The sequence below is a fragment of the Narcine bancroftii genome, chromosome 3 (assembly GCF_036971445.1).
Source record: "Narcine bancroftii isolate sNarBan1 chromosome 3, sNarBan1.hap1, whole genome shotgun sequence".
In the NCBI taxonomy this organism is placed as follows: domain Eukaryota; kingdom Metazoa; phylum Chordata; class Chondrichthyes; order Torpediniformes; family Narcinidae; genus Narcine; species Narcine bancroftii.
Genome location: NC_091471.1, coordinates 258,231,340 through 258,243,847, shown reverse-complemented (window position 1 = coordinate 258,243,847; position 12,508 = coordinate 258,231,340). Strand labels below are relative to the sequence as shown.

Below are 12,508 nucleotides of genomic sequence, written 5' to 3'. Positions count from 1 at the left end.
TTGGAATTCAACTTGCCCAATGTGGTCTTGCCTAACCTGGCATGTCATCAGATTTAATTGGCCTGGCATTTCCCACAGTGTGGTGATATGTAATAACACCACTAGGTCACCAGGGGTCAACCCGATGACCTTGTCTATAAAGTAGTCCAGAGCTACAGTCTTGCCTTCCAGGTTTGTCTTGCAGAGAGACAAGATCTCTTAGTGTACATATTAGTTTATTAAAGCTGTCTTATACTTGCACAGCTGGTGTGGTTATTGTCAGTACACACAGCCTGAGTTCTACTTGCCTGAACCAAACTGAGGCCTTCCCAAATGGATGTATGAATTACAGCTCATCATGTATGGTCGAACTATGGTTGAAATGGTACCTGCCTCTGTTGTTTCTGCCCCCCTTCTCCCCAGTAGTTGTTGATTCCAAAATGTTTAATGGAGTGTGTGTTGAAAGAAAAAGCATATTACACTGTTCCACAAAATAGCCTCTTAATGAAGAGCACTAAATACAGAGAAGCAAACTCATTCAACTATTTTAGATTCAGCTTCTATTGGTTTTAACCTACTCTTGTGTACAAGCTGTGGCTCAGACCTCTCACCATTGAATGAGCGGCTGGTGTACTCATGCACTCAGATCTGGTCCACCTCCAGTTTAAATTCCAGACAGAATATTTTGGAGGGTCAAGAACCAACAACCAAGAATCTGAGCATGAAAGTCGAGCTGATGTATCATGGGGATGGGGGGGAGGAGGCCAAGGATAACGCATGAAAAATTCCATAGCTGTGATTGAAGGAGAAACACAATGTAAAGTTAAATTTTACATTTAAATTCACAATAACAGGACATTTCGACCCATGAACCTGTACTAGCCAATTACCCTACAACCCCAGTATGTTTTGAACGGTGGGAGAAACAGGAGGGTCATGAGGAAACTCGCGCAGACACGGGGAAAATGTAGAAACTCCTTACCGACAGTTCGGGATTCAAACCCTGGTCCTGATTGCTGACGATGAAACAGCGTTATGCTAACCATTCTGCCCAAACCGTGTACTTTATACAGCAATTTAAAGATATATAACCAATGTTTCAGGCTTAAGCCTTTCATCAAGGAATGAGTAAAATGGTTGGTGGGGGGGGGGGGGAGGGGGAGGAGCATGGTCCCAAGGCAGAAGAAATAGATGGAAAGGAAGGATGGACACGCCATCAAACAGAGAGATGGGGGATGGCTCTGTGAATGGAAAGGGGAGGGGAGGAGAGCTGGAGGAAAGAAGACAGAGTGGGTGGGGTAGGAAGGGAGAACAGGAGCAACCAGAGAAGTTGGTATTAATGCCAACCTGTTGAAGAGTGTTGCGCCAATTTACGTCCACCCGTACATGCAACCAAATTGTTTTTAAAATTTTTTAATTAAAACTACTGTATTTTATTAAAAATATTGTATACAGAGGTGGGTATGGGGTCGGGGGATGTGGTTGGGTGGGGGTGTGTGTGTTGGTGGGGGTGTGGGTATGTATCTGTGGGAGGTGGGTTGGTGGGGGTGTGTGTGTGTGTGGGAGGTGGATTGGTCGGTGTGGGGTGTGTGTGTTGGTCGGGGTGTGGAGTGTGTGGGTTGGTCGGGGTGTGTGTGTGTGGGAGGTGGATTGGTGGGGGTGTGTGTGTTGGTGGGGGTGTGGGTGTGTGTGTGTGTGGGAGGTAGATTGGTGGAGGGGTGTGGGAGGTGGGTTGGTCGGGGTTGGTGGGGGTGTAGGGTTGTGTGTCTGTGTGGGAGGTGGATTGGTCGGGGTGTGTTTTTTGGTGAGGGGGTGTGGGTGTTTGTGAGTGTGTGTGTGTGGGAGGTAGATTGGTGGGGGGGTGTGGGTGTGTGTGGGAGGTGGGTTGGTCGGGGTTGGTGGGGGTGTGGGGAGGGGTGGAGAGCTGGAGGAAAGAAAGCAGAGGGGGTGGGGTAGGAAGGGAGAACAGGAGCAACCAGAGAAGTTGGTATTAATGTCAACCTGTTGAAGAGTGTTGCGTCAATTTACGTCCACCCGCACATGCAACCAAATTGTTTTATTAAAACTACTGTATTTTATTAAAAATATTGTATACAGTGGTGGGTATGGGGATTGGTGAGGGTTGGTCGAGGGATGTGGTTGGGTGGGGGTGTGTATGTTGGTGGGGGTGTGGGTATGTATCTGTGTGTGTGGGAGGTGGGTTGGTGGGGGTGTGTGTGTGGGAGGTGGATTGGTCGGTGTGGGGTGTGTGTGTTGGTTGGGGTGTGGGGTGTGTGGGAGGTGGGTTGGTCGGGGTGTGGTTGTGTGTGTTGATTGGGGTGTGGGTGTGGGTGTGTGTGTGTGTGTGTGGGAGGTGGATTGGTCGGGGTGTGTGTTGGTGGGGGTGTGGGTGTGTGTGGGAGATAGATTGGTGGAGGGGTGTGGGAGGTGGGTTGGTCGGGATTGGTGGGGGTGTGGGGTTGTGTGTCTGTGTGGGAGGTGGATTGGTCGGGGTGTATGTGTGTGTTGGTGGGGGTGTGTGTGTGTGTGGGATGGGTGTGTGTGGGAGGTGGGTTGGTCGGGGTTGGTGGAGGTGTGGGGTTGTGTGTCTGTGTGGGAGGTGGATTGGTCGGTGTGTGTGTTGGTGGTTGTGTGTGTGGGTGGGGTGTGTGTGTGGAAGTGAGTTGGTCGGGGTGTGGGTGTGTGTGTGGGAGGTAGATTGGTGGGGGGGTGGGTGTGTGTGGGAGGTGGGTTGGTCGGGGTTGGTGGAGGTGTGGGGTTGTGTGTCTGTGTGGGAGGTGGATTGGTCAGTGTATGTGTGTTGGTGGGTGTGTGTGGGGTGTGTGTATGTGTGTGGGAGGTGGATTGGTCGGGGTGTGTGTGTTGGTGGGGGTGTGTGTGTGGGAGCTGGATTGGTTGAGGTGTGGGTGTGTGTGTTGGTAGGTGTGTGTGTGGGAGGTGGATTGGTCGGGGTGTGTGTGTGTGGGAGGTGGATTGGTCGGGTGTGTGTGTGTTGGTGGGGGTGTGGGTGAGTGGGAGGTGGATTGGTCGGGGTGTGTGTGTGTGGGAGGTGGATTGGTCGGGTGTGTGTGTGTGTTGGTGGGGGTGTGGGTGTGTGTGTGTGTGTGGGAGGTGGAGTGGTGGTGGTGTGTGTGTGGGATGTGGATTGGTCGGGGTGTATGTGTGTTGGTGTGTGTGTGTGTGTGGGATGTGGATTGGTCGGGGTGTGGGTGTGTTGGTAGGGGCGTGTGTGTGTGTGTGTGTGTGTGTGTGTGTGTGTGTGGGTGTGTGGGAGGTGGGCTGGTCGGGGTGTGGGTGTATGATTTTTATGCCGCCTTAAGACACAGTTGCCAGAGTGAGGACAAAGAAAATTTATCACAAATATGGGGACTGAAAATAAAACGAGTATTTAAACCACATCAAGTCAGGCAGCATCTGATGAGAGAGAAAACTGGAGTGAAAGTTTCATTTCATAGACCCTTTGTCAGATGGATCCTTCTGGAACTGTATGGAGTGAGCAGCAAGAAAATCAGTGACCCGGATGATGTTCTGAATACAAACAGAAGCGAAGAGTGGAACGAGATAAAGGTCGACCCACCCAGCTGGTTGAGTGCAGAGAGCCTTCGAATCCGAGTTGGTGTGGTGGGGGGGTGGAGGGAGTGGGCAGGGAAGTCAAACCACAGAAGTGAACCAAGTTCACGATCTTTTTGGACCCCATTGTCAGAGAGTTGCAATTAAAAAGTAATTAAATCTTACTGAGATATCACAGATCTTTGGGGAGGCTGATTAATATCGTATAATTTAAATTTTTCACTTTGTTCTGGAAGAACAAAGACACTAAGTTTATTGTCATATACGTTGTACAATATACATATGTAATTCTACTTGCAGCAGCCAGATACTTCTTAACAATGTAAGAGTAACTTGACTGAATTAAACAAGAGAATACATCCTGTAGAAGGATGATGCTCCTCGTGCAAAAAGTGACTCGCTCAGGTGCAGTTGGAGCAGTGAAAAATTAGTTTCACAAGGAGAAGTTCAGGAGTCTGAAGGTGTTGAAAGAAACTTTTGTTGAACCTGGAGGTGCTGGTTTTCAGGCGCCTGTACTTTGTGGCTGACGGTAACAGTGAGGAGGTTGTTTCCAGGGTGGTGGGATTCCACTCCGATGTTGCCTCCCTTCTCAGGTAGTGCCACTCAAAGATGCTGCAATGGATGGGAGGACCAAGCCTGTGTGGATCTGCCTATGTTGGTATCTTCTGCATTCCTGGGCACTTGAATTCCCAAACCAGGCTGTGATGCAACCGATCAATATGCGGCCCATGGAGCACATGTTTGATGGATTGTCTGTTCTCCTGAGACTTCACAGAGTGTAGTGACATTCAAAGTTTCTTCTCGGAAAGATCCTCTTGTCTGCTTTCCTTGCCAAGTAAATTCATAAATTGAATCCTGGATTGAAGGTGTGGTTATCGAGAAAAACACAAAATGTTCTTTAGTGGAATTTGGAAAATGTGAATTCACTTGAAATAAAAAAAAACAAATGTTGAAAGGCAATTGCCAGAGAGAGGCTGGGGAGGACATGGTCTCAGGATAAATTTAAAGGTACAGCACAGTAACGGGCACATTCAGCCCATGACACATACTGCCCAAATACACCCAATTAACCTACAATCCCCAGGACATTTTCCCCGGGAAACCAGAACTCCTGAAGGAAAATGACAGACACAGGGTAAACAAACAAACTCATTACAAACAGCACAGGATTCAAATCCTAGTTTTTGGAACTGTAACAGGATCGTGCTAACCGTTACACTGTCTGTCCCCCCATAACAGGGTCATGCTAACCATTACACCTATTGTCACCCCATAACATGATCGTACTAACCATTACACTGACCGTCCCCCCCCATGACAGGGTCGTGCTAACCGTTACACTGACCGTTCCCCCCATAACAGGGTCGTGCTAACTGTTACACTGTTCAACCCCCCATAACAGGGTCATGCTAACCGTTACACTGTCCATCCCCCCATAACAGGGTCGTGCTAACCGTTACACTGACCGTCCCTCATAACAGGGTCGTGCTAACCATTACACTGTCCATCCGTCCATATCAGCATCGTGCTAACCATTACACTGTCTGTCCCCCCATAACAGGGTCGTGCTAACCATTACACTGACCGTCCCCCCATAACAGGGTCGTTATAACCATTACACTGACCGTCCCCCCATAACAGGGTCGTGCTAACCATTATACCTATTGTCCACCCATAACAGGGTCGTGCTAACCGTTACACTGACCGTCCCCCCATAACAGGGTCATGCTAACCGTTACACTGATCATCCCCCCCCATAACAGGGTGCTAACCGTTACACTGACCGTCCCCCCATAACAGGGTCGTGCTAACTGTTACACTGTTCTACCCCCATAACAAGGTCGTGCTAACCATTACACTGACTGTCTCCCCCATAACAGGGTCGTGCTAACCATTACACTGTTCTACCCCCCATAACAGGGACATGCTAACTATTACACTGTCCATCCGTCCATACCAGCATCGTGCTAACCGTTACACTGTCTGTCCCCCCATAACGACGTCGTTCTAACAGCTACACTGACCGTCCCACCTAGTTTGGAGTTGAAAATCGTGGAATTTGTTGAGAAATTTCTTTATTGCAGAATGATGTGAATGTTTGGATTTATCAGTTGGAGAAAATGAAACTGAGAATGAATTTGTCCAATCATAACTTTAATTTCAAGCTTGCTAGATATTTGGACATGAATGAAGGGGGATGTGGGGATCGGGCAAGAAACTGCATCAAGCATGGTGGCATTACGAAGATGGATGGCTGTAATATGTGTCACTTCCTGTAGCAGGGTAATGTCAGGCTGACGGAGCTGAAGCTTTAGCTCTGTGTCTAACCTACTCTGTATATTTCAACTCGGCACAAGACCCACAAAGCTGCACCTCCAGCATTCGGTGATTCACAAGAAGCCCTTTATAACTGGCATGGAAATTTCAATTTCCGAACAGCTGTGGGATCAAGTAGAAAGTGTGATCAGTTTCTGAAATATTTGGTAAGCTAGATACAGGTGTGGCTGGAGCCAAAATGGCTGTGATTTCTTCATCAGCTTGATACAATGAATAGAGTGTAATTGTTAACAAAATGCATGCAGAACGATCTGTCACAAAGATAATCTGCTTATTGAACCATCAGATCACCACTCCAGCATTGTGTTTTTCTATCAGATAGTCAATTTGGCAATAGAGGCTGCTTTTGTGCTCCTTGATATTGGCATGTTCCTTGTGTACACGTTCCTGAGTGAACTGGATTATCTAGCTTCTCTGCATTTTTAATAAGTGTTTCAAGTTGTCACAGACAGTTATTGCGCTATCTCTCCTGAGCAGCACATACCAACCTGAACGTGGAGCCAATGCAACCTTCTGATTACAGACGCACTATTCTCTTTTACACAATGTGATGCAGACTCATTGTAGAATAATGTAGGCACACTAATGATTTGTTTCATGTGACAGCTTGGTAGGTTTTGACATATTTACACATTGGATTATTGACAATGTGAGTCTTTTCAATGTTCTTTACAGACCTAAGTAAACAGGGCATCATTGGAACTTCAGTAGATAGACCATTCTCCTAAGTAATTACACAAAGCTGGAGAAACTCAGCAGGTCAAACAGTGTACTTTATATAGCAAAGATAAAGATAGATAACCAACGTTTTGGGCCATAAATTGGGGCATCAACACCTAATTTTCCATCAGGGAACTTTCCAATTGGATGGCATTAACATCAACTTCTCCAGTTCCTGCTAGCCCACTCCCCGCTACCCACCCCCCCTTCCCTTCCCCTTTCCTCCCCCATCCATTCATACCCCCCACCATTTTGTTTGGGAGCCTGGCTATATTTTGCTCATACCTTGATGAAGGGCTCAAGCCCGAAACGTTGGTTTTGAACTGATGCACGATCAGTTACACAAAGACTGAAGTTGCCGAAACTGAAGGCTGTGTTGGTCGCTCACACTGACCCGGACTCGAATTGGGGGCAGGCTTGTGCCATGACAGCCTTTATGGGGAAGGAGGGTGAGGAGTCATGAGCTGGCCAGTGAGACCAGGAAAGGTCATGCAATTTATATGTGACAAATATGAATAGTGGTTTCACCCCCTCTTTTAAAAGAAAATCCCGAGGTGTGTGGTGTGGTCAGCGCCCCTCATAAGTTCAGTCTGTCTGGCGGCCTTCTTTGGTGTTGTGACTGGCGAGTCCCCAACCGGGGATCTGTAACGGTCTCTGTCAGTTTCGGCTGATCCATCCCGGTTGGCCCAGTGGGGGTACTTGGCTGGGCTGAGAGGGGTGGTGAGGGTTGGGAATTTGGGTCCAAGAAAGCTTGGGGGTGGGGGTGTACCTGTTGATGGAGGGATCCAGATGCTCCCACGTGTGCCAGGTCCTAGATAGATATCGTGTCCTCGCACCCACCCAGGAATGCCACATAGGCATACTGTGAGTTCGTGTGGAGCAGCTGGACCCTCTTGACCAGAGGGACAAACTTGTATGTCCTCAAGTGCCTATGGAGTAGGACCAGCCCGGTGAACGTCAGCCGATCTCCTGGGGAATGTAAACAGTCTTGGTGGCCATACACAGGAGGGACCAGATAGTGTGGAGAACCCCTTGCCAATGGGGGATAGGGAGGCCCTTGGACTTTAAGGCCAGTCGTACTGCCTTCCAGAATGTGTTTTTCTCCTGTTCTGGCCATTCCCTTTGGCTAGAGGTGATGCTCTTGGACAGCAAATATTGATGCAGCTCGTCCATGAAGGACAAACCTCTATTGATGTGGATGTATCAGGGGTATCTGAAAATAGTGAACAGATTGTTCAGGGACTTTATGACGGTAACTGCGGTAAAGAGGATGGCAAAGGGGAACCGCGAGTACTCATCGATGATGTTGATGAAGTACATGTTGCGGTTCATGGAGGGTAAAGGTCCTTTGAAGTCCATGCTTAGACGTTCAAAGGGGCAAGTGGCCTTGATCAGGTGTGACCTGTCCAGCTGGTAGAAATGCAGTTTGCACTCTGCGCAGACCCGGCAATTTCTGGTCAGTGTCTTGATGTCCTCGATGGAGAGGGATATTACAGCCCTTGAAATGAAAAAAAAACAGGTGATCCCGGGGTTGTAGAGATCATCGTGAAGTGCCTGCAGTCAATTCATCTGTGCAGTGATGCAAGTCCCCTGAGACAGGGCATCTGAGGGCTCGTTGAGCTTTCCAGGTCGATATAGTATGTCATGGTTGTCGTGGAGAGCTCGATTCTGCAATTTTATCATTTTTGATTTTACTCCACTGCTGATTTATTAAAACATAAATGCGACTGCCCTTTGGTCAGTCAGCAGAGCAAAATACTTTCCAACGAGATAATGTCTCCAGTGCTGTACTACTTCAACGATCGCCGGGGCCTCTTTATTGATGGAGGAGTGCCGGATCTTGGGGCCCTGGAGGGTGCGTAAATAAAACACTATGGGCTTGCCTACTTGGTTAAGTGTAGTAACCAGGGAAAAGTCAGAAACATCACTCTCCACCTGGAAGAGGATGGATTTGTCCACACTGCATGCATCATGGCCTTTGCAATGTCAGCTTTGATCCGGACGAATGTCTCGTGGGCTTCTGCCGACAGGGGCAAAATGGGTCAGGCCTTCTCCGCATAGCTGGGAACCCACTGAGCATAATGAGAGAAAAAGCCCAGGCATCTTTTCAAGGTCTTGAGGCAGTGGGGGAGTGGAAGATCTAACAGGGAGCGCATGCGGTTGGGGTCGGGACTGATGATTCCATTCTCCACAATGCAGCCTAGTATAGCCAGGCAATGTATGCTGAAGATACATTTCCCTGTGTTAGGTATTCTGCAGTGTGGAGGAATTTCTGGAGGTTTCTATTATGGTCCTGCTGGTCATGGCCACAGATGGTGACATTGTCGAGGTATGGGAAAGTGGCCAGCAGCCCGTTTTCGTCCACCATCCGATCCATCTCCCTCTGAAAGACTGAAAGTCTATTTGTGACTCCAAAGGGGACTCTCAGGAAGTGCAAAGGCTGGCCATCTGCCTCGAAGACAGTCTTCTGGCGATCTTCAGGGTGAATAAGGTGCTGGTGGTACGTGGACAAGGTCTTTGGAGGAGAATACCTTGTATTGTGCGATCTGATTCACCATGTCGGCCATGCGGGGCAGGGGGTATGCATCCAGCCTTCTCCCCACTCTTCACCACCACTACCTGGGCTCTCCAGAGGCTCATACTCTGTTCTATCACCCCCTCAGCGAGAAGGCATTTTATCTCTGACTTAATAAACGCCCTGTCCCCGTACCATAGTGGCAACGGGCTTACAGTCAGGGGTGAGATTGTGAACAGGGGTGGGGGAGAGATCTGGAGCATGGAGAGACCACATGCCAGATGTAGTGATTGGGTTTGGGGCTGATGGGGGGGGGTGGTTAAAAACTGCTCATTATAAACTGTGAGGACACTTTTCATATTGCACTGGAAGTCTAGTCCCAGTAGGATGGGTGCACAGAGCTGTGGCAGGATAAAGAGTGTAAAGTCACAGACAGTCAGTGTTAAACTGCCACCAAGTTTGCTGAGTGGGAATTGAACACTTAAGGCAGGGGTGTCAAACTCAAATTCACGGAGGGCAAAAATTAAAAACTTGGACTAAGTCGAGGGCCGAACTAAATATTTATTGAAAATTTTCAACAACATCTGCATGTTTTCTCTTCTTTCAACATATGTAATGTTAAACTTTAGGATATAACTTTAGGAGGATAATGTTACAGGTCAGGAGTAGGTAGATCAAGTTCACCCTTTGCTTGACCTGAGGGAAACATATTTGGTCCCTGTGGAGATGTAGTCAGCATTCACAGGCTGTGTCCATTTTGGCCTGCATCAGGACTCAGCATTTCCTGCTCACTCCTCAGGCTCTAGGCCTCTATTCACCCTCGACCCACCATCCCTCTACCTGACCAGTCCTTTACCCAACCTCTCACTCCACTCGCTCTGCCTCTACCCACCCCATCCTATACACGCCCCTCTACTGCCTCTCCCCTCAACCTGTTCCTCCTTCTACCCGTCTCTCACCCTCTAATCACCCCTCCCCTACTCACCCTGCCCCTCCCCTTTGACCTCTTCCCTATCCACCCCTCCTTCTACTCATCCCTCTAACTGCCCCTCGCACCACCATAACTTCCCCTGCTCATTACTCCTCACCTACACCCTCTGCCCACCCCTGCTTACCCACCCACTCAGGCCCAGCACTCTGCCAATCAGCCTTTGCAGACAGCCACCATCTCTCTCTTCACGTGCAGGGCCGAACCAGCCGTCCCTGGGGTCCGCGCGGGTGCAAGCGCTGAAGGCCGTGGCGACCGGGAGAAGTGCGCTCGTGCTGTGGAAGGGCCATCCGGTGCCAGTTGCGCGGGGCTCGCGCTGCCCGGGGGCCGTGCGCAGCCTGCCATGCCCGTCGCGCCAACAGGAAATCACAGGCGCTTGCCAATCCGCCGCACCGCTCAACAGGTGGAAGAAGTGACTGGTTGTGCGGGGAGCCTTCCAACTGGCTTGCCGGCTGATGACATCGACAGACTTCTCGTGTTACAATTTCTCGTGTTACAATGGGGAAGGATGTGCAATGAAGGGGGAGGATGGTGGGGTGACATTACCAAAAAACAGCATCGGCTCTCGCTGCAGGGCGGGCCACCTCTAATACATTTTTGAAATGATCTTGCGGGCCAAATATAATTATATCATGGGCCAAATTTGGCCCACGGGCCAGAGTTTGACATATGTGACTTAAGGAGACACTGTGGTCCAAGGGAATAGTGCTGTGCATTGTTTGTCTGAATGAAGCTCTCAGTGCTTCCACTGTTAAATAGGCAAGCAGTGGGGAGGCCATTTACCTGAATGTCCATCATGGCCCTGGAGAGTTGATGGGGTCTGTCCTGATCCAGTGTTAGCTCATCGTCTGAGGAGTTCTGTTGGCTGCCAGCGGTCTGGTAGGATAATGCCCAAGATGGTGGCCCCATCGTCACTCACCAGTAGAGAAAAGGAAGAAGGTGGAAGTGATGTCATCACGGTTGGTGATCTCCATGGTGTGCATGCATGGCCATCCCAGGTCCCCAGAAGTGAAGGCATCAAAGATGGCTGCCCCCACTCACACGCGGTGCTGCTGGAACTCTGGATTGGTTTGGACTTACAGACTGTCATAAAGTGTCCTTTCTTCCTGCAGTTGAAGCAGACAGCATCCCTGGCAGGGGAGCATTTCCTCGGGTGCTTAGCTTGCCCGCAGGAGTAGCATGTCAGGTAGTCACTAACGGCAGCGGTGGTGAGCTCAGGATGGGAGGGTGCTTGCAATTCCCCCCTCCCAAGATAGTGTCCCCTGTGTTCCTCATGAGGCGGCCGCGTGTTCACTGGAGAATGATTCAGTGTTGTGGATGGCTACCTCTAGAGTGTTTGCCCGTTTGATGGACTGAGGTCGGCTCAGTTGTCTCTGATCGAGTAGCCTCTGCCTCACTTAGTTGGTGTGGACGTCTGTTATGCAGGCATCTCTGATCAGCAACTGTGTGCGCTGTTCTTCACTCACAGCCTGGCAGTTGCAGTCCCTTGCAAGCTCCTGCAGGGCCCTGACGAAGTCACTGAAGGATTCCTCTGTTGCTGTCTGTGTGAGTGAAGTAGGTGCTCCACGTAGTCCTCGTTCACCTGAACTTTATACTGATCCCTCAGGATGTCTATTGTGGTTCCGTATGTCTGACAGTCCTGGACCATCCAGTAGACCCAGTGCCCAATGTACGTGTATAGCAGGTGGAGCTTGTCCTCGTCATCCTGGATCACTGCTGTGGAGACTGTGAGGAACCTTTCAAAGCAGTGAACTTATTGGCTTCCTCGTGTTCTCTCAGGTCGATTTCCAGGCAATCCAGCTTCCTATGCCTGTCCATATTCCGAAAAATATTCTTGCAAATACAACTTATGCACAATCAATTACACAAAGACTGAAGTTGCCGAAACTAAAGGCTTTTATTTGCTCACACTGACCTGGGCTTGAACTGGGGGTAGGCTTGTGGCACACCAGCCTGTATGAGGAAGAAAGGGGAGGAGTCACGAGCCAGCCAGTGAGAGCAGGGTCAACCAGGAAAGGTCGTGTAATTTACATATAGCAAATATGTACAATAGTGGTTTCACCACATGTATCTTTATCTTTGCTGTATAAAGTACATTGTGACTTGTTGAGTTTCTCCAGCATTGTTTTTACTTCAACCACGGTGCCTGCAGAGTCTTGGGTTTTACTCCATTCTCCTAAGTAAATGTTTCAGCAGTTGTTGCAACCCTCAGATTTAATGCTGCAGAATTGGCCAGTGAAGGAGGGTGTCGTGACAAACGAGGCCAGGAATGCAGCACTGGAGGAGACCAAGTCACTACATTCATCCAACAAATATAAGGTTCTTGCAACCTGTCTGGATAAATGAAGGAACAGCAGGAAGGCAAGCAAATAGAGTGACACATAGAAGTCTACAGATGC

General features: G+C 49.2%; 1 protein-coding gene across 10 annotated transcripts in view; it reads left to right on the top strand.

Moving 5' to 3' along the window:
- The window catches only part of LOC138758574 (GEM-interacting protein-like), a 197,261-nt gene that overhangs the window by 90,009 nt on the left and 94,744 nt on the right, over positions 1-12,508 (top strand). The gene's annotated exons all lie outside the window — the stretch shown is intronic.